This window comes from Schistocerca nitens, unplaced genomic scaffold, assembly GCF_023898315.1.
Source record: "Schistocerca nitens isolate TAMUIC-IGC-003100 unplaced genomic scaffold, iqSchNite1.1 HiC_scaffold_340, whole genome shotgun sequence".
Lineage (NCBI taxonomy): Eukaryota > Metazoa > Arthropoda > Insecta > Orthoptera > Acrididae > Schistocerca > Schistocerca nitens.
Window position 1 is genome coordinate 603172 of NW_026045874.1, and position 20926 is coordinate 624097.

Genomic DNA, 20926 nt, shown 5'->3' on the forward strand with positions numbered 1-20926 from the left:
AGCATAATTTTCTGTGTATACTTCATCCCATTCTACCTTTTCTAGGCTGCTCTTAAAACTCTGTACCCTGTTCACCTCCCTGCCTTGTATAAACCTGCCTGAAGCCTGTAAGGTGCTATATGTGTTATTTCCATGAACTGTGCATCATGATCAGATAGCCCATTAGCAACTGGGTACACATTAATTGTTTCTGCCTGAGCACTGTCTATGAAAATGTTACCGATAAGTGACCTGCTATCCTACTGCACATGAGTTGGAAAATTTACAACAAATACTAGATTGAAACAATGAAACAAAGATTCTCGCTCAATTTTCCTATCCGTATCTTTTAAGAAATCTACATTAAAATCACCACAAACCAGTAACTGCTTCTTTTTGTCTGACAGGTAGCTCAATAAAGCCTGTAGTGAGAGAAGCCGTCTCCGCTGTTACGGCCACGTCATGAGAAAGCAAGACAACTCAGTTGCAAAAACAGAGCTCCACATCAACCCAGGAGGAACAAGACCACCAGGAAGACCGGCAAAGAGATGGACTGACAACGTCAGGGGAGACATGCACGTTATTGGCTTAAGACCAGAAGATTTCATCGACAGGGAGAAGAGGAGAAGATGTAGCGAAACAGCAGACCCCGCAAGTCGGGATTAATGCTTGGAAAGACAGAGAATTGTTTCTGAGTGGTTTGTTTTGCACACATTTAGGAATTTCAGACTGTAACCCATCGAGTGCAGAGAAATCGATATTCGGGTGCAATGAATGAGATCCGGTAAAACATACTGAAACTTTCTAAGACTCGTGGCTTCAAACTGACAGATTTAGAGGTTGGTTCGATGCCGTTGAAGGTAACAACAGAAAGGCGCGGTGTAAACAGTGTTACTTTATTGTTGCCTGCAGTAGAAGCGAACTCGAAAAAAATGCTTATCGAGTTAAAAACATTAAACATGTTGAAACTGTGCAAAGGAACAAAACTATTGTTGATTGTTTTCGAAAATGTTTGATGAAAGCAAACATACGGAAAAGGCAAAGACAGCTGAACTGAAATTATCAACTTTTTTCGCTGAGCATATTGTTGCATTTTCAACAGTGGACCAACTTGTTCCTGTGTTAAAAGATGTTTTCTCTGACTTCAAAATTGCTTCAGAGGTGATTTGAGGTCGTATAAAGTGTACCAATATAGTGAAAAATGCTATTGCAAAGGCGGAAACTTGATAAAACGTTTCAGTATCCAAAGGAAATTTTCTATTTTAGTGAACGAGAGTACCGACATATCAGATAGCAAACATATATACGTTTTAGTGAAGTATGTGTCGCCAGTTGATGGGTACGTGAAAACCCAACTTCTGGTGTCGAAACCTCTGGATGCCAAAGACTGCTCGGAAGAAAATCTATTCATAGCTCTGAGGAGTGTGTCGAAAGAGAAAGATATTCCAATTACAAATGTAATTGGCATGGCTTGTGACAATGTGTCTGTAATGTTGGGAAGCTGTAATTATGTCATAACAAGACTTAGAAATGTTGTACCAAATCTGATTGTTCTCAACTCTATATGCCATTCATCTGCTTCAGTTACAAACAAGACATGTCAGAAGCTTCCTAGATCCTGTGAAGAGTTAATAAAGTCCGTGACAACCAACATACCTGGCAGTGCAAAGCGCTGCACTATTTTACAAGAATTTCAAGAACTTTTAGGAGTTGAACGTAAATGGTTCTTTAAATTATCGGGAACGCGATAGCTTATTTTGCATGTATGTGTTGTTCGTCTGCTGGAAAACTGGGACGCGTTTTTGCACTACTTCCAATTAGCAACTGTTCAAGATTAACGTCTGCAGAAACAGAGCTTCGCGAATTTGAAAGTTCGTGTATTATAAGGCGCGTTTACACTTAGCTCAGAACATGTTTTTGTTTGCAACATTGATCCCTCCACATGTTGGCTACGTTGTTCGTTGTTTGTATATTCAGTGATTACATATTGTCTCTAAAGTATATTTTGGTTTACTTCGACACTTTTAACGCTCTTTTCCAATTGAGGAAAATATTAATTCACAAGTTTTCAGGAGATTCTTTGGGTCTGTTTATAAACATTGGTCAGAACTTTCAAAACCCTGGCGTTCTCACTGAAATACACAAGATTAATAAACTTCCATCATACCATTATCTCCTATTAGAACCAGAATATCTTGGTCCCAAATGTGAACGGTTATTACAAACTCGCTAGGAAATGTGGAAAGGGAATTCATAAACTAAGACTTAATTGCACTGATTTCTATATCGCAGCAATCGAATAAATGAAGGATCTGCCTATACACAATGAATTTTTTGGAGACTTAAAATTCGTAGAGTCAAATATTGCATTAACAGCTGACAGAAGTTACCAGATTTGTATCACGAATCGCATTAAGTTTGGAGGATCTGATGTAATTACCTTTGCAGCTGAATGGAGAAGTCTACCGTTTGTGGCTGAAATAAGAAGAAGGAACTTTGAGAAATGGACTTGGATCGTATGCAGAGTGAAATCTCAAACTTGAAAGATTTCCGGTATCAGGGATTCAGAATATCAGTAAACTTGCTGACCTGGTTCTTTCACTTTCACATTTTAATGCTTAATCCGAAAGAATATTTTCTATTGCAAGTGATGTAAAAAAGAGAAAATGAAACAGAATTCGAGGTGAGAAATGAAATTCATTTGTTTTGTAAAATGTTTATTTCAAGCAAACGGAATAGACTTCACAACTTATTAAGTGGAACAGAAACAACTCATGCTTCACAATAAGAAAAACTTGTATTAAGTGAAAGTTTAACAGTGCGATGGAGACTGAAAGAGGGAGGAGTACGTGTATATCTCTTCAAAAGGAAGGCTGTATTTTCTGAAAGGATAAGCAAGCAATTCAGTAATGTAAGTCCTGAGTTTACATTATATGATGTAGTATTGCGAGGGTGCTGTTATATATTGTAGTTGCATTTTACACTCTACTACTAGTTTAATGTGCTGCGTGTGGAATCGTAAGCCATTATTTCTTTTGTTATACCTATTGTCTCTCTCTCTCTCTTCCGCTCTCTATCTCTCTCTCGCACTCACTTTTCCTAGGCATCGTGTGTTTTTCCTTACCATGGGACACTTTATACAGAAAAGGGACATTTTGAGTAACAGATTGGGACTTTGAGCTTCAGAGTGTGGCATCACTGGTAGTTATTCGTAACTAAAAAAGCAGAACAGACGACAGTCGTCACTTTTAATCGATGTTCCATGGTTTTCACATTTTTAAAAGTTTATTGTGTGGAATACATTTAGAAAATCAAGATGTGAGTTATCTAATAATTGTCTCTTGACCGTTGACTCCGCTTATCTTTTTTTTTTTCTTATTAAACGTAGTTAGGTTTAATATTTGCGTGATAATATGAGTGAGCAAAATGTAAAAGTGCGGCATGAAAATACTCTGCGGTTAACAAGTCGAGTTACAGGCGAAAGAAAAATCGTATGTATTCGTGGTTGTGTCATGCAGCGGATGCTGCCTTAATACAGTACGACGCTAAAGACTTATGACGTACCATGACTGAAACAGCTAGTTGAGTCTCCCAGTTGTGAATTATGTTGTTTGGTATTTACCGGTATTATTAAAATGATTCACAAAACTGTCGTTGTTTGATGTACTTGGGAGTCTTAATATGAAATTCAGTAACAGAATTTATAAATTGAAGTTCATATAAGTTTAGTATGACTTGTATAACCGCAGTTTTGTTTCTGTAGATAGCTTCTTATGCGCGAATGTTACTTAGTACTGTGCTCAGGAAAGTATGAGTCTATATAGTGCACGACGTGGGTGATGAGTGTGCTCCCTGTCGCCACACGTTGTGTAGTTGGCGTGTATGATGCTCTTTTTGTTTAGGTCGTTCACGTGTCTTGTTTACAATATGGCTCGAAGTTGTTTGTGGTGGTGGTGGTGGTGGGGGGGTGGTATGTAGGTGTAGTACAGATGATATGTGTATTGTAGATTGCGATGATGCGCATCCGCCTTTACCAGAACTTCACTTGTAATGTTTTTTGTTTAATCTGAATTCTGTTGTCTCTAATTCTAGCGTAGCCCGAGTTCTGGAGTCAACGGAAGTGTCAGATTCCACCCGTCTGGTTTGACCCGTGACGTTATGGATGTTGTGGTCTGTGACATTACGGCGCTGAGTTTAGTTTGAGTTGGTTGTTTGTAGATGTCCTCTTGTGTTTGATGGTTCCCTCTGGTGATGTGTGTATGTATGTGCGTTGTCTTATGTGGGCTATTGGGTTTATTTGAACTTTGGTTTTAGAAGAGCGGAGTTGTTGGCATTGTTCATGACGTAAGGATTGAAATTGTTTTCAGTGAGTTATTAGTTTTATTGTGTTCTGTTCACGTGTCAGCGTTTTTGATACGTTCTATTGGTTTGCTGTTTGTGGTGCGGTAAGACGTTTCATTTATTGCATGGATTATCTTTTTAGGTGTGAATATGATGATAAACTGAAATAGCACCATGTTGCGGGCGGAGATGGGAGAGGATATGTTGTCCTCGATTAAGTTCCTGCAGGTGTTTGGATTAATAGCGGAAATTGTGAAGTGTGGCGTTTTGCCGAGAGAATATGCGGTTGGCGATAGTTCCGGCGTCTCGGACCACGGACGTGTACATGTGTTGGTGTTGGAAGGACAATGTTTGGAGCTCCTGTAGACGCGGTACCTGGTTCGAGAAATCTAGGTTGGCTGTGAGAGATTATTTTCATGACGTACTATTTTTGTTACAGGTCCCCTATTAGTTTTTGTGTGTATGCGACTGTAGTGAGTGAGAGGACGGTGTTAGATTGGTTTTCTTTTTGTAGGGCAGTGTGTTCTGAGTATGTCAGTATTATAAGAGTAAGTTGGGTGAGCCGGGATTCGTGTTTCAGATAGATGAGTCACAGTTTGGGAAGAGGGAAGTATGGGAGAGGTAAATCTCCGGTTGGTTTGTTGGTGTGGGGAGGTTGTTACTTTGTGGGGTGGGTATGCCGATTATGTTTTCAGGGTTTTGGAGGGGCGCACTAAGAGGGACTTGAAGGGTTAATTGAGGAGGGGAGTACTGTAGTTTCAGATGCTTTTTCGTCATACAGGGGTTTGGAGAAGAGGGGTTTTGCTCATTTAGTCGTAAACCATAGTTTAGAGTTTAAAAATTGTGAAACTGGTGCATGTGCTATTGCAATGGACATTTTTTTTTGTTGGGGGGGGGGGGGGGGGGGTGGTGGTTAAATCAGTTATAAGGAAGGGAAGAGTGGCTCTTCTAACCCCCCATCTCATTTAGATGAGTATTGGTGTTGGAAGTGTGTCCCTGGGCATTATTGTATTTTTCGTGTTCTTCTGTGGGCAGTGGTTAGATGTACAGGATAGTGGTTAGTTGAGGGTGTTCGGTATGTGGGGGGGTGATTGTGGGTAATGGTTGTGGATTTAGGTGGGTGTGGGGGGGGGGGGATTCTTTTATGATTATGTTCGAGAGGACCTTTTTTTTTTTTTGTTACAGTTGTTTTTGACGTGTAGCTAATGTGTGATTGGGTTCAGTTTATTTTTGTGGTTTTTATTTGGTGTGTGAGTGAGTGAGTGAGTGAGTGAGTGTTGGCCAACCAAGTGTGCAGTGCCGGAATTTGTTGGTGGTAAGTAGTAGTTTTTTTGGGTCTATTGTTCATGAGTAGGGATGTTTTGTGTGTTTATCGTGTATCGATTGTTTTTAATTTCTGTGGGGAAGTTTGATTTTTGTTTTCGAGGTGATGTGGGTTTGGTTTTATTTATCGCAGTTGCAGGTGTTTGGTTTTTGGTATCATCGGCTGTGGTTGACCTACATAGGTCAAGGGAAATGTTTGATTCTAATTTTTGTCATCTGATAATGAAGCCAATGAATGTCATGGCAAAAATTATTGTGGGCAAAAAATTTAAAGTGTGTTGCTGTAAGAGTAATTTACTTGTCAAGAACTATCACTAATTGTCTCTGTGAAGTTTTATGAAATGTCTCATTTTGGGTTTTATAGAAGCATTGTCATGAAGCATTGTCGTCTGGCATTATCATGTGGGGGCAATTCTAGGTATTTGCATGACATCTTGTTGTTGCAGCTTGTGCTCATTAGAGTAAATGCTAAATGTTCATATATAGAGCACATTAGAAGCCAACATTCTGCGAGCTAAAGATCATGGAGGCAATAAACTTTTGTACTTCTGTACATTGTACCAAGCAGTAGTTTGCAGAAGTAAAATGTTGAGAAAATATATTACGCTCTGCAAGAAACAATACATATTTATACATGATACTCTAGATTGAACTTATAGTTGTTCGTATGTAGGTAACAAATTGTTCAATAAAATACCACTATTTGTCTAAGTATTTACTAAGCATGCATATAAACAGAATGTGCTTGGCTCATGCCTGCCCCTTCTGCAGTGTGAAGGGAAAATGATTAAATGTAATTGCAGTACTTAACCTACTCTTCTTTTACAGAGAGTAATGTAACATTTATTGACATTATCTGTTGGTGTAATGACACCATTTGCCCTAATGGCTTAGTAATAAAATTATTACTGTTAAATTATCCTTCAGGTATGTCACATGGAGCACTTAACTAAACAAACTTCGTTCTCAGCTAGAGTTTGATGCAAGCTATCGAACTGTTCACCATTCCACTGCCTTACAGAACCACCCACTGTAACTGTTTTGAAGCCATAGTTGCTTGCACCATTCTCCCAGAGGTGGACTTGGGGATGTATTTGGGGGAGGAGTGAAACAGTCGGTCAGAACTAGTCGTACAGCAGTAAGTAAAAACTGTCGAATGTTTGCTTTGCGACTGCCAAGTAACTCTCGTGTTTTTTATTGCATGCTGTATCTAATTTGTTCACTTGCATTTCTTTAATCAGTGCCTACTATATTGGTTACACATTTACCATTTGCATTGGTAGCTTGCTAGTTACTTCCATGTTATACATGATGTATTCAAATTGTAGTACGGATTATGTCAGCTGAACAGCAGATTGCATGGCAGAAGTCCAGTGACACTGTACCTGTCTCTTACTTTGCATGCTGCAGTTCATATTTATGAATTGAATGAAGGACAGTGAACATGACAAACGGTGAGTGGAATTGTCACATTCCAACCAAACCTCAGCCTCGGGCTTTGCCACAGGTCACTTTGTCACCACATCTAGTTTTCTTCCTGCTGTTAACACTGAAAACAAACACAGTTGTTTAGTTACAATCACTCATTTCGCAGTTGGTGACTGCATCGTGCAACAGAAGAGCCAGGACACTAATTACATTTAGCCTCTTGCATAGATCATTTAAAACATGTATGAAGTTGAGTTATCCTTTCCTTCTACTGTTGTAATTGTGGATATTGCTGTCACTTTCAGAATGAAGTGAATTTTTGCATACTTAATCAGTGAATGAATGCAATTTGAGCCTTTGGTTGACGTCCCTAATTGCTTAGATATGTCCACAACACAGAATATTCTCCCACAGAACATTAATGAATGAATGTCTCTGTATCCCCAGAGTTGGCCAGTTTTGACTTTTTATCAGTATTTGAACCCAAGAACTTGGAAGTTTCTACCCGATTTATTATATTCTGTTGGCATGCTAACATTAATAGGTGATGAACTTTGTTTGCAATGCCAAACTGGATGATTTATGTTTCTCAAAATTTGCAGCAGGTACATTTGTCTAAAACCACCTGCTTCATATGGTTTGAATCGATTGCCTATTTTGTTTTGATCTGATGAGTGCCGTTCTCTTTGTTATAGGTGTTTACGTCACTCTAAGCTGAAAATGCATTATTGTACTGTGTTGTGCATTGTCAGATTCTGATAATGGGTGTTAACGACCTGTAGCCGCTCGTGGCATGGCTTGCTTTTGTGCGCACTACCGCGGCTTACAATAAAAAAAGAGGAATTGTCTCTTGAGCGAAACAATGGCAAGAGACTGCTATTTGTTGTTACTTACACTGCTGCTTTCTTTGATAATGATCAACAAGAACCAAATAATAGACTGCGTATGATAGATGTTCTGAACGAGAGTTTGGCAAAAAAATTTTCTGTTTGAAAATCTTTGCAGACGCCTCTTTAGTACATTACATTCTGCACAGAAATGAGTCCTCTTAGATTTAAAAATCTAGTCAGTTGCTGTGCTTCATTTCTGACTGAATCACTATTCAGCATAAGAATAATACAAATATAGACATGACATGACATGATATGTATATTCTTCCGTGTTTGCTGTTGTCTCACTCTAGTTTCATAGTTAATTAGGCAGACAGGATTTAAATGAGATAGCAGCAAATACAAAAAATACATGGCATAATGTTTACATTCTTCTACCTTTTCTTTTAATTTATTTACTGATGCAGAGGTTTTGGCGCCAGTATTTATCTTTGTGCCTGCAAAGCATGCCTGTGTAGCGCTGTGTATATTAGACAGCAGAAGTTAGTTGTGGCGGCACCTACCAACATTTTTCAGAACTTCCGCTTACTTTGAACCTGATTGTAAACCACAGGCAGTTTTTTAGATTACAAAAACTGGAAAAAAGTGTGCCTTAGATTTGAGTAAATACGGTAATTCTTTCTCCGTTGCTGTATAATTCAGCGTGTTTGTCTAGGCTGCAACTAGCGAAAGCAGTGGTTTTATTTTCTCCCTCTTCTGGGTCCCATTCCCCTTGCAATAATTCTGCTGCTATGCCATATTCTGATGCATCTGTTGTGATGCCAAATGGTTCACGAAGACTTGGATGGTTTAAAATAGGAGCGTTGACTAGGGTATCCTTTACTTCCTGGAATGCCTTTTCTGCATTTTCATCCCATAATCATTTTGCCTTTTGCTTTAATAGTGATAGTAGATGTGGATTACTATGACCTGTCCTTGTATATACCGTCTATAAAATCCCACTAATCCTAAAAAGGAACGTAACTATTTTACATGCTGTGGATGTGGACAGTCTTTAATCGCTTTAATGCGTAATGGATCTGGTTTAATTCCTCTTATTCCTATGAGATGTCCCAAGAATTTTAGTTCCTCTTGCCCAAAATGTGATGTAGCGAGCTTAGTAGTTATTCCCTCGGTATAGAATTTCTCTATTGCGCTTGCAAGTAAATCACAATGTTCCTCCCAGGTTTCTGAAACAATCAGTATATCTTCTACATAAATCAATAGCTCTTGTAACAACTTTCTCCCTAATGCTTGATATAATGCTCTTATAAACACTGATGCTGATATGTTTAACCCAAATGGCGAAACTTTAAGCTTGTAGACTTTCCGTCATATAGGAATGCAGTATAAAGTCTAGATTCTTTAGCTAATTTCACCTGCCAGTACCCATCCATCAGATCCACAGAACTAAAATAATTTGCTTTTGCAAAACAAGCAAGTAGTTCGTTTATGCATATGGGACAATCTCTCTCCAGTTCAATGTGACGATTCCAGGTTCTCGCATCTAGTAATAGGCGCACTCCTCCTGTTTCCTTTCTGACAACCAACAGTGGAATGTTGTCTATGCTTGTGCTTCTTTCTATAACATTAGAAGCTAACATTTTATGTATTTCTTCCTGTTTTACGTTGATAGGTACAGGGTAAGGTCTACGGAAAAGAAAGGTTCTTTGCTTTTGATTTTAAAACTACTCACATAATATCCTATATTCCCTGGTTTGTCTGAAAATTCATCTGAATATTTGCATAATATTCCATATAGCACTTCCTTTTGAGTAAGGGTTAACAACAGTTCAGATTCGTAAGCCTTAGCGTACAAATTAGCTTTCGCTGTTAACCATAAATTATTACTCCCATTTAGTCCATGACATCGATCTGTCTTAAACAAGATCTCTCTATTAGGCTATAGTTATCTAGATTGCACTTAAAGAAGTCACTCTGAAAGTCTATTACCACCGCACACTTCATTAACCAATCTACTCCTAGTAATACTTGTGTATTTATTTTAGGGACTATTAACATGGTTTGTTCAAACACAAGTTGATCTATTTAAAATGTAATCCTTGTTTCCCATTTCACTACATTACTCTTAGTACCTGTAATACCTACAATATTTACTCCCGTAACAGGTAACTTAGGAAATTCCTTTATTCTTCCACTTAATAGCCATTCCTCGAAAATTGATACTTCGCTTCCTGAATCAATGTAAATTTCCACTTCTTGATTTCGTATTCCTCCGATTGCAATTGGTTTGTGTTGCACTTTTTCTAAATTTTCCTCTTTCGCTAATAACCAATCGTTAATAGGTGACATTTTACTATAAACGATCATTTTACTTATATATGGGCCGAGTATTGTTCTGCGACATCCTGAATTCTGGCCGTTGACCTAGGATTTTTCTTGTTTTCCGTCACTATGACCGGATACTGATTGGAACTTACTTCAACAGTATGGTGGTTTGCCCCACGTTATTTTGTTGCATATTTATTTGTTGGTTTTGAGGTGTAAACAACTGTGAATTGATGTTATCAATCTGAATTCTTCCCCCTCTAGGGTTATTGTGATTTAGACCATTATCCGTGCTGTGAACAGTTTCATTACTGCTTACTCTAAAATAATTAGGTTCCTTTGTCCGCGGTAAGGAATTAGGAAAGGATATGTTATTTCTGTTCCCCGTATTTTGGTCATTCACTGAATAATTTTCATTTCTTTCAGTATTCAGTGTGTCTAAAACTTCAATAAACATTAATAACTCACTCACGGTTTTCCACTCTCTGTACAATATTCCTTGTCGAACGTGGTATGGTAAACATCTAATGAGTACTTTCAGTAAGTGCATTTCATCTGTTGGATCATCTAAGTATTTAGTTTTTGTCAAATGCCATTCCAAATACTTTTAATATGTGCCCCATGACTTATTGTATGGAGTAGGGTGTAATAACTTTCATTAATTTTTCCTGGATACTTGAAGACCAGTGCTTTCTCTTAAAGCTTTCTGAGACACAAATTCTTCTGCATAAGCATTTCCCCATTCCACTGCTTCTCCCAATACGTATCCTTATGTGAAATCTATTTTCTTTAAGTCATCCCAATTTTTGGGCAAATATCTGGCAAACACTCGTAAAAAATAAATTGGGTGTCCATCACTGTCTCGTTTGTACTTTGGAAATTGCTTTGCTAAATTAAACCCATTACCTATAGATAAACCCTCTATTACATCTTTAGTTACTCCTGTTATAGTTTAAGGCTTACTATTTTCTAATTTCTTTTTATTATTGTCTATTGCTTTCCATATTCTATCAAGTTCTTGTTTACTGTTAATTGTACCTTCCCCAGAAGTGATTTTGCCATTATTTATTTCCGTTTTCTTTTACTTCTTTTTCTATGAATAACTGTAAACGTTTCTCCAACTGTTGTATAGCATCAGGTGTTCCTGCTACAGCATTTTCCCGTATGGACGTGATTTGCTTATTTATGTCCGAAATACTAGTGCATACCGCTGGGAATCGGGAATTCACATTATTTACATAGCTTGTCCACTGTCTGGTTGTTAATCTATGTATGCTTTCCTGTAAATGATCTGTTAACACTTGTTTAGGTACTTGTTGCACCTCTATTGACACTGAGTCTCGTAATTCTTTTACTCTAGAATTTATTTCCATTATTTTAATGTTTTGATTATTAACTTGTGCATTAAAGTTAGATCCTAAGTTGGGTTTAACCTCTTGTATTTTATGGTTGAGTACGTCATTGATTGATTCACTAACTTGTTCCTTAATAGACTAAATTAGTTCTACTTGTTCCACTCTCCGTCCTTCCCTGTATTTCTCTGCTTGTTTTTTAATCATACCTTTTAGTATTGCCTTACCCTTCTCTGGTTGTTCTTTAATTATGCCTTCCAGTATTGCTTTATCCTTCTCTGCTTGTTCTTTATTTATGCCTTCAAGTATCAATCTCAACTCCTCGTTTTGCATTGCCGTATTTCTTGTGATTGGCATACACTTTTTATTACTAATCGACAGTATTAATATTAAACCCTACACTCGCAGAAATGTCTCAACTTTTTTTTTTTTTTTTTTTTAATGTTCAGGCTCACCCTTCTGCGGAACTGTGAATTGCGTGCTTGTTGAAGAACAGCCGAAGCCAGTGCTGAAGTTGAAGCCGATGTCTGCTCTTGCTGCCACTGTCTTATTTTTTTTTCTGTTTCAGGTATCCAACAGTAAATTATAGTTTCCATTCGTTATGTGTTTACTAATCAGACAGTTCATTCAAAAGAAGCTCTTAAATATTATTCTTCTTGATTCCTTGCTACGTGTGAGGTAAGACACTGTTGTTGATCGCTGGTTGTCAGGGGCAGCTTCTGTCTTCTATTCTTTTGAGTCGTAATTCTGGTTCAGATCAATTTTCTGCACTTAATTGCTGGTGCATTCTCCATTCGCCTTTTCCACGGTTACCATATGGGGTGTACTTTTCCGCTTTCTCTTGCTGATACATATTTTGTAGGGTTTGTGGTGGATCTTACACCAGCACTATGGGGAAGTTGCATCCCTGGCTGATACAGCAGGACAATATTTTGCCGACCCTGATACACCGCCAGATGAAAGTAGTATTACCTTTATCCTCTCTTCTCAGAGTAGTTGTTTGGTGGTCCGAATCCTTCGGTGCCACCTCCCTGTCGATCCAACTGTGGTCAAGATTCCTGGAATGCTTTTGCCAGTTCTCTCTACTGCACTACTAAATAAATAGCCACACTTATCACAAACGGGGTACATTGTGCCCAACATTTTCACTATTACTTTTAACAACACAACAAACATTTGCTACGGTAATACCATTCTGGTATTGTTGTTGTTGTAGTTGTTGTAGTTGTTTGGTGGTCTGAATCCTTCCGTGCCACCTCCCTGTCGATCCAACTGTGGTGACGATACCTGGAATGTTTTTGCAAGTTCTCTCTGCTGCACTACTAAATAAATAGCCACACTTATCACAAACGGGGTACATTGTGCCCAACATTTTCACTATTACTTTTAACAACACAACAAACATTTGCTACAGTAATACCATTCTCTTGAGAACATTCAAAAATGTCCGTATATGCGTACTTCAGGACCTGAGAGAGCAAACCAGATAAACTACTGCTGTTCAATTGTTCATTACGCCCTTGTTGGTGCGTCATTTACTCCATGGTTCTCGGATTCAGGCACTTGCTGCACTATGCCACAAATGACTCCCGTATGACCAGTGGTTGTAATACCATTTTACTGTTTACTGGTCACCTTCTCGCTGGCTCCACGACTGCTCCACATTCACCGCATACAAGAAAGGAAAACACACAGTTTCCCCTTTCTCACTACAATCCTTATTCAACTTACTCATGGGCACCTCTTGTCGACTGCTTTCCAGTGGTGTGTTGGGATGTTTATAAATATCTTGAAACGCTACACTAACCAACCTTGGAAATCATGACATAATTAGAATAAACAACAAAGTTTATGCCAGTTGTTGTTACAACCACTGATAACATTTAGTAATGGGCTGCTTACATTCTTTGCTTTGTAAACTCATGACACTATTTATAAAAGCCACAAATTGGAATTGCACACTAGAATTAATGTGATCATGAAAATAAAGCAAGAACAGGATTCAGGTCTTGGTTTGAAACCTGAGGAGCATTCGAGCATTCATTGCATTTTGTACATGTATTACTTGAACAGTGAATTGTGTTTTATACTTCTCGTGTACATTTGCAATCCATTTGGTCTGCATGCAGGAGACATGTCAAAAATTTATAACACAGTTACAAAGGAAAACACAGGAGAATTGCTTCAATTTAACCCTTGTATCTCTGGAAAGATCAGTGAAATAAATGTTGGTGTCAGTAGTGTTCAGTTAAAACCTGAAATTGTTAAAACTGAACAGAGTTCCAGGGCAATGTGAATCCCTGTCATATTCTATACTGAGCTAGTCCCCCTTCTAACTATAATCTATTGGTCAAAAAGGGGTAGTAGAAATGATAGATAAAATTACTGTCCAATACCCTTGACATATATTTGTTGTATAATCTTAGAACATATTCTGAGCTCAAACATAATGAGGTATCTCAAACAGAAGACCACCTAGGTGCCAACCAGCACGGATTCCAAAAACATCAAGGCAGCGGTTTAGTGGCAGCATTTCTTGGTTTTTGAAAAGCATTTGGCTCACAGTCAGTACCAAACCTATGCTTATTGTTAAAAGTATGGTCATGTGGGGCATTAAGTGAAACTTGATTGGATTGAGGACTTTCTGGTAGGGAGAACACATGTTGTCGTGGATGGAGAGTCATCTTCAGATATAGAAGTGACTTTGGGTATGCCCCAGGGTAGTGTCGGGACCCTTGCTGTTCATGTTGTTTTTGACCTTGTGCACAATATTAATAGTAACCTGAGACATTTTGCAGATAATGCAGTTATCTATAGTAAAGTACCATCTGAAAGAAGCCGCATAAATATTGTCATATCTTGATAAGATTTCATAGTAGTGTAAAGCTCTTGTTCCCAAAAATCTTATATATACAGGATTCATTATTTTTCCTTGCAGAAAATTTGAGGGAGCCATCTGGAGGTGGCATTGAGGCAGCAGCAACAACATACATCACAACCTGTCCATGATGCGTCCAGCGCCATCACCACATACTGTTTAATTGTTGGCTACCCTCACCACATGTGGGGGTATCAGCGACTCCGTAGCAGCATCCGGGCCCATCGTGGACGCCGTCCATGTGTGCTGGACCATCACAGGTGCATTGGTAGGTAGTGCTTGGCTGAGTGGAGAACAATAGAGAAGAGGAAAGGGCCCTTTGGTGAATTGGCAGGATAGAAGGTGTTTGTGTGCTGGACTGGGGTCGGGGGAAGGGATGGTTGTGTGGAAGACACGGACTAGCAAAGGTTGAGGACTGGGGGATCGCGGGAACGAAGAGTGTGTCATACGAAGAGTTCCCACCTGTCCAGTTCAGAAAAGCTGATCTTGGTAGGAAGGATCTATATGATGCATTCCTTAGAGTGAAACACATTTTGTCGGATAGCATGATCAACAAATGTGTAGTCCAGCTGTCTCCTGACAACAGTACGGTGGTGGCCATTCATCCAGACAGACAGCTTGTCATACCTTTGTATAATGTAGCACAGTGGTTGCAGCTTAGTTTGTAGATCACACGGCTGCTTTGACAGGTGGCTCTGCCTTTTATGGGGTAGGATATTCCAGTGACAAGACTGGAGCAGGTGGTAGTGGAAGAATGTATGGGACAGGACTTGCATCTGGGTCTATTACAGGGGCATTACAGGAAGATTCAGTGGTTGGCAGAATACCACTGTGAGGACAGTGGGTAGGACATTCCTCATTCCACGACACAACGAGGAGAAATCAAAACCCTGGTTGAGAATGTGATTCAGTTTCTCCAGTCGTCAGGGGAGAGCCCCTTTGTGACCAGACTGTGGATTTGTGAGCTGTGGGAGATGACTGGCGGGATCAGGCCTAGGAGACCTGTTTCTGGGAAAGGTGCGGAATGTAATTTAGAATGGTGTGGAATGGATGGCAGCTGCCGAAGCGGGTGTATTCTTGGTACTTTAGATGTGGATGGAGGTACCAATGTGGCCATCCTTGAGGTGGTGGTAGAGGTCAAGAATGGTGGCTTGTTGGATGGAGAAGGAACAGTGAAGTAAATGGGGAGAAGGTGTTGAGGTTCTGGATGAATGTCTGTAGGTGATTCTGTGGATAACCTTATTTCTAATCAGTCCTTAGCTCATTAGGTTAATCATTCCACTCAACAGATCGTGCACCACTTCACTTCACTTTCTGTGAGGATAACAATGTCATCAACTAATCTTACCGTTGATATTCTTGACCCTGGATTTCAACCCATCTTGGAACCTTTCTTTCATTACCATCCCTGTTTGTTCTGTATGTAGATCGAACAATAGGGACAAAACACTACATCCCTTCTCTAACAGGAGTGCTTCATTCTTGGTATTCAATTCTTACTGCTATTTCCTGGATATTATTGTTGCACGTGTCAGCAACTACTATGCCCACATTGCTAATGACAAATGGGAGGAAGGTGTCGTAACGGTCTGTTGCCATAGGAATCTGGACAGGCAAGCAAAACATGAGTGGAACAAGTGCACATTAAATAAATATATTGTACTCATCTTACCGCAGAGGAACTGTTTCACTATTGGCATCTTGAGGGTGATCATGGGTCAGTTCAAGCAGAGGCCTGACACATGTATGTGTTTCTTTAAAGTGAACGTTTGCCTGTAGAGTTAATAATCAACAACTTGGAGTAATGTTCAGCGTTAACTAGCAACATGAAACTGTCAGCAGAAGCACGAAACTAGAAGTAGAGGTAGAGGTTGGTGCCCATATTGCTGCCACTTGTAACACCATCTTGGTGGTCTTCATAAGTCAAGAACCTGGAGGAGGTTCTTCATTGGCAGCGGTGCTGGAAGTGCTGCTCGCAGGCACGCAGGAATCTTCGAGGTGCTGCCTCTGGCAGTATTGGAAACCTAAGATACTACACTTCCACCCCCCCCCCCTCCTCCTCCCATAACTCTGATTGCGGCGGCGGTGGTGGTGGTAGTGGTAGTGGTGGTGGTGGGGGGGGGGTGTAGCAGGAAGCGATGAGGAAACAGGAGCTGATGCTACAGCTGGTGCCAGAGCTCATGTCCGCTTCCCGGTGATGGGTTTATGACTATACTAGAATGTCAGCTAAGAAATAAGGCAGAGGGCACTGCTCTGCACTTAGCGACAGTGCGAGGTCTTCTGTTGATGACCACAGCGACATCTGGAAGTGGTCTGGCAGCCCCGTGGCTAGCTGCATAATGAAGAGAAACGGACACCTATCAGCTGTCCCTGCTAGCCACCAAGCGGTGTGTGGCAGAGGGCACTATTTGCGCCGAAGTCATATCGCCCCCTCCATTCCACTCGTGGATCTCGCGAGGGGATAAGACTGCTCGAATGCCTCAGTACAAGCTCTGATTTCCCTTATCTTTGAATGGTGATCATTGGGTGATATGAAAGTAGTTGGTAATAATATATGCTCTACATCCTTGGCGAAAACCGGATTTTGGAATTTAGTGAGCAGCCCCTTCTGTTTAGCGCATCGTCTATCTGCAAGTGTGTCCCACTTCAAACTTTCTATGAGATTTGAAACGCTCTTGCGATGGCTAAATGCACCAGTCACAAACCTTGGTGTTTTTCTTTGGACTTTCTCAATCTCTTGAATCAGACACAACTGGTAAGGGTCTCACACAGATGAACAATAGTCTACGACTGGATGAACAAAAGTATTGTAAGCAATTTCCTTTGTTGAAGGACTGTATCGCTTCAGGATTCTACCAATAAACCCCAATCTAGAGTTCGCCTTACCTGTTACTTGTGTAATCTAATCGTTCCGTTTGAGATAATTTCGTATAGTCACACCCAGATACTTGATGTATACATTAATGTGAATTTTTGCTTTGTTATGCGCAGTAGGTAACACATACTAATATTGAGAGATAAGTGCCATTCATTACGCCACATGTTTATTTTCTGCAAATCCTCATTGATTTGTTCACAATTTTTGTGTTATACTACTTTTCTGTAGACTACACCATCATCGGCAAACAGTCAAATGGCGCTGTCAGTACGATCAACCAGATCATTTATGTAAATCGTAAAAAGCAGCGGACCTATTACACTGCCCTGGGCCACACCTGATGTTAGGCTTGTTTCTGTTGAAGTCTCCACATTCAGGACGACATACTGCTTTCTGTCTATTAGAAAACTTTCTATACAACTGCATATGTTGTCAGAGAGACTGTAAGCGTGCACTTCTATGAGCAAGCGACAGTGGGGAACTGAGTCGAATGCCTTTCGAAAGTTGGGGTATATAATGCACAGAGGGGGCCAGCTGTGTCTCGCATGACCACTGTTCCCTAAAACAGTGCTGGTTTCTGCAGATGAGCTTCTCAGTCTAGAAAGGGCCTTTATATCTAAACACAAAATATGTTCCACAATGGTACAACAAATTGATGTCCGAGAAATTGGCTGGTAATTATGTGCATCCGATTTTCTACCCTTTTTGCAAATTGCCGTGAGCTGGGCCTTCTGCCAGCCGTGGAACTTTCCACTGTTCCATTGATTTCTGGTAGATGACGGATAAGAATGGTGCTATATTTGTAGCGTAGTCAACATAAAATATTACAGGGATACTGTCTGGACCAGATGCGTTCCTGGTATCTAAGGATCTTAACTGTTTCACAATCCCAGATACACTAAACACTGTCGGCCATCCTTGCATTTGTTCGATAATTGAAAGGGGAATGGTGCTGCAGTCCTGTACCATGAGTGAGTTTTTAAAAGCTAGGTTTAGAATTTCAACCTGCAGTTTATCATCATCTATTACATTTCCTGTACTGTCAGCCAGAGAAGGTATTGAATTATTTGTAGCGTTCATAGATTTCATGTGTGACCAAAATTTTTGGGGGTTATTTTTAGAACCTGCAGGTATAATATTGCTTTCAAATTCGTTAACAGAATCTCTCCCTGACCTTTTGACAGCTGCTTTCATTGCGCATAATTTCTGTTTTTCAGCAGGGCAGTGACTATGTTTGAAACAACTGTGCAAAATTCTGTGCTTTCCCAGGAACTTCCTAATATGTTTGTTGAACCAAGGTGGATCCTTTCCCTGCCCTATATTTTTGCTAGGCACATATTTCCTAGCACGTGGTGGACAATACCTTTAAATTCCAACCAGAGATGCTCAATATCTTTTTGTCCCGTGGTGAATGCTTGGAGCTGACTATGAATATCTTCATTAATGACACTCTTATTTGCTTTTCCAAACAAGAAAACTCTAAACTATTTCTTTGGTTTTCTTGCAACTTCCACTGACACAGAAGCCACAACCACATTATGGTCACTAATACCTTCTTGTAGATGAACTTCTTCAAAAAGTTCAGGTCTGTTCGTCGCCAAGATATCTAATAAGTTCTCATCTCATCCCAGAGCCCCAAGAAGCTGAAGGGTATGCAAACTGCATTACCTGGGCAGACCACAAACCCGAGAACAGAGTATCAGTTACAGAATAACCCAATTTACAGGTGTGAAGTTGATTCAGGTGCTCCCACCGCAATTTGCATGGACCTTCTGTCAAAATATGCAATTGCCAAGCAACATTATGACAATATCTTGTACCCAGCACTTCTGACCACTGTGTGATCTGAAAAAAAATTAGAAAAAAAGTTCATTGCGTTTATACATTGCCTTAGTGAGTGAAGCAGGTGCAGGCCGCTTACTAGAGCGAGGAGTGGTGTCACCGTCTGTGAAGCAACTCTGCTGGTGATGTGCTGTTGCAAAGTGGTAGAACGAGAAGAGAAGCAAATGTTGGTCCCGCATGTGGCAGGTGCGTAGTTTATCCGTCTTCTGCGTAAAAGTTCGAACAAAGCATTCTGCTTCTCCATTGGACTGCTGCACTTGGGATGCGATAAATCCCATTGGCTATACAGAAGTCATCGAATTCTGCGGACACAAATTGTGGTCCGTTGTCAGTCACAAGCAATGCTGGTAGACCTTCAAGGCAAAATATGGAATGCAAGGCTTGAAGATTGTAAAGCATCGTCGTTTCTACATCTACATCTACATTTATACTGCGCAAGCCACCCAACGGTGTGTGGCGGAGGGCACTTTACGTGCCACTGTCATTACCTCCCTTTCCTGTTCCAGTCTCGTATGGTTCGCGGGAAGAATGACTGCCGGAAAGCATCCGTTGCCGCACGAATCTCTCTAATTTTACATTCGTGATCTCCTCGGGAGGTATAAGTAGGGGGAAGCAATATATTCGCTACCTCATCCAGAAACGCACCCTCTCGAAACCTGGCGAGCAAGCTACACCGCGATGCAGAGCGCCTCTCTTCCAGAGTCTGCCACTTGAGTTTGCTAAACATCTCCGTAACGCTATCACGGTTACCAAATAACCCTGTGATGAAACGTGCCGCTCTTCTTTGGATCTTCTCTATCTCCTCGGTCAACCCGATCTGGTACGGATCCCACACTGATGAACAATACTCAAGTATAGGTGGAACAAGTGTTTTGTAAGCCACCTCCTTTGTTGATGGACTACATTTTCTAAGGACTCTCCCAATGAATCTCAACCTGGTACCCGCCTTACCAACAATTAATTTTATATCATCATTCCACTTCAAATCGTTCCGCACGCATACTCCCAGATATTTTACAGAAGTAACTGCTACCAGTGTTTGTTCCGCTATCTTATAATCATACAATAAAGTATCCTTCTTTCTATGTATTCGCAATACATTACATTTGTCTATGTTAAGGGTCAGTTTCCACTCCCTGCACCAAGTGCCTATCTGCTGCAGATCTTCTGTTTCTCTAGAGACTTGCGGTACATGGCTTTCCGAAGCGTAAGTGAGAACCATTGGATAAATAGTGAATTTTGTTGGGCTACTGAGGAGACTTGACTGGAATAAATTACTAAAGGCAAAATATATCTTATTTGCTGATATCAGTCTAATCTTAGTTACAGTTGAGATCTCATTAAAGCAAGTGACTGTGGAACCAAGATACTTGAAGCAATCAACCCTTTAAAATGTGTATCCAATCACACTGAAAGTTGACGGCATATTCGTTGATATGCTTCCCCACAGGCCATGTATTTAGTTTTATCTTCATTTACCATAAGACCCGTCTTCTTACTTGCTTGACTTAAGGCTGTAGAAGCTTCTTTCAGTGCTGGTACTGTCCATGGTATGTTTTGTATGTCATCTGCATGTGCTAAAATCTGTGCTATTTTTTTATTTCTAGGGGGTTTGAGTAATTTCCTCAAACTCGAATGCAGCTTCTTACGTCAGACATCATAATTTTAACCATTCCAGGAGCTTTCCATGTATCCCCATCTCCTGTAATGCATGAAACAACTAGTTTCTATTGATGCTGTCGTATGC

General features: G+C 40.1%; 1 protein-coding gene across 5 annotated transcripts in view; it reads left to right on the top strand.

Moving 5' to 3' along the window:
• The window catches only part of LOC126227762 (uncharacterized), a 932351-nt gene that overhangs the window by 440179 nt on the left and 471246 nt on the right, over positions 1-20926 (top strand). For 4 of the 5 annotated variants that reach the window (XR_007544035.1, XR_007544003.1, XR_007544009.1 and 1 more), the window contains exons 1-3: positions 3221-3297; positions 6571-6781; positions 14520-14727. The exons of the other annotated variant lie outside the window; for it this stretch is intronic. The gene's annotated coding sequence lies outside the window, so the exon portion shown is untranslated. Of the gene's footprint in view, positions 1-3220; positions 3298-6570; positions 6782-14519; positions 14728-20926 lie in introns of those variants that run through there. 5 annotated transcript variants of the gene reach the window in all.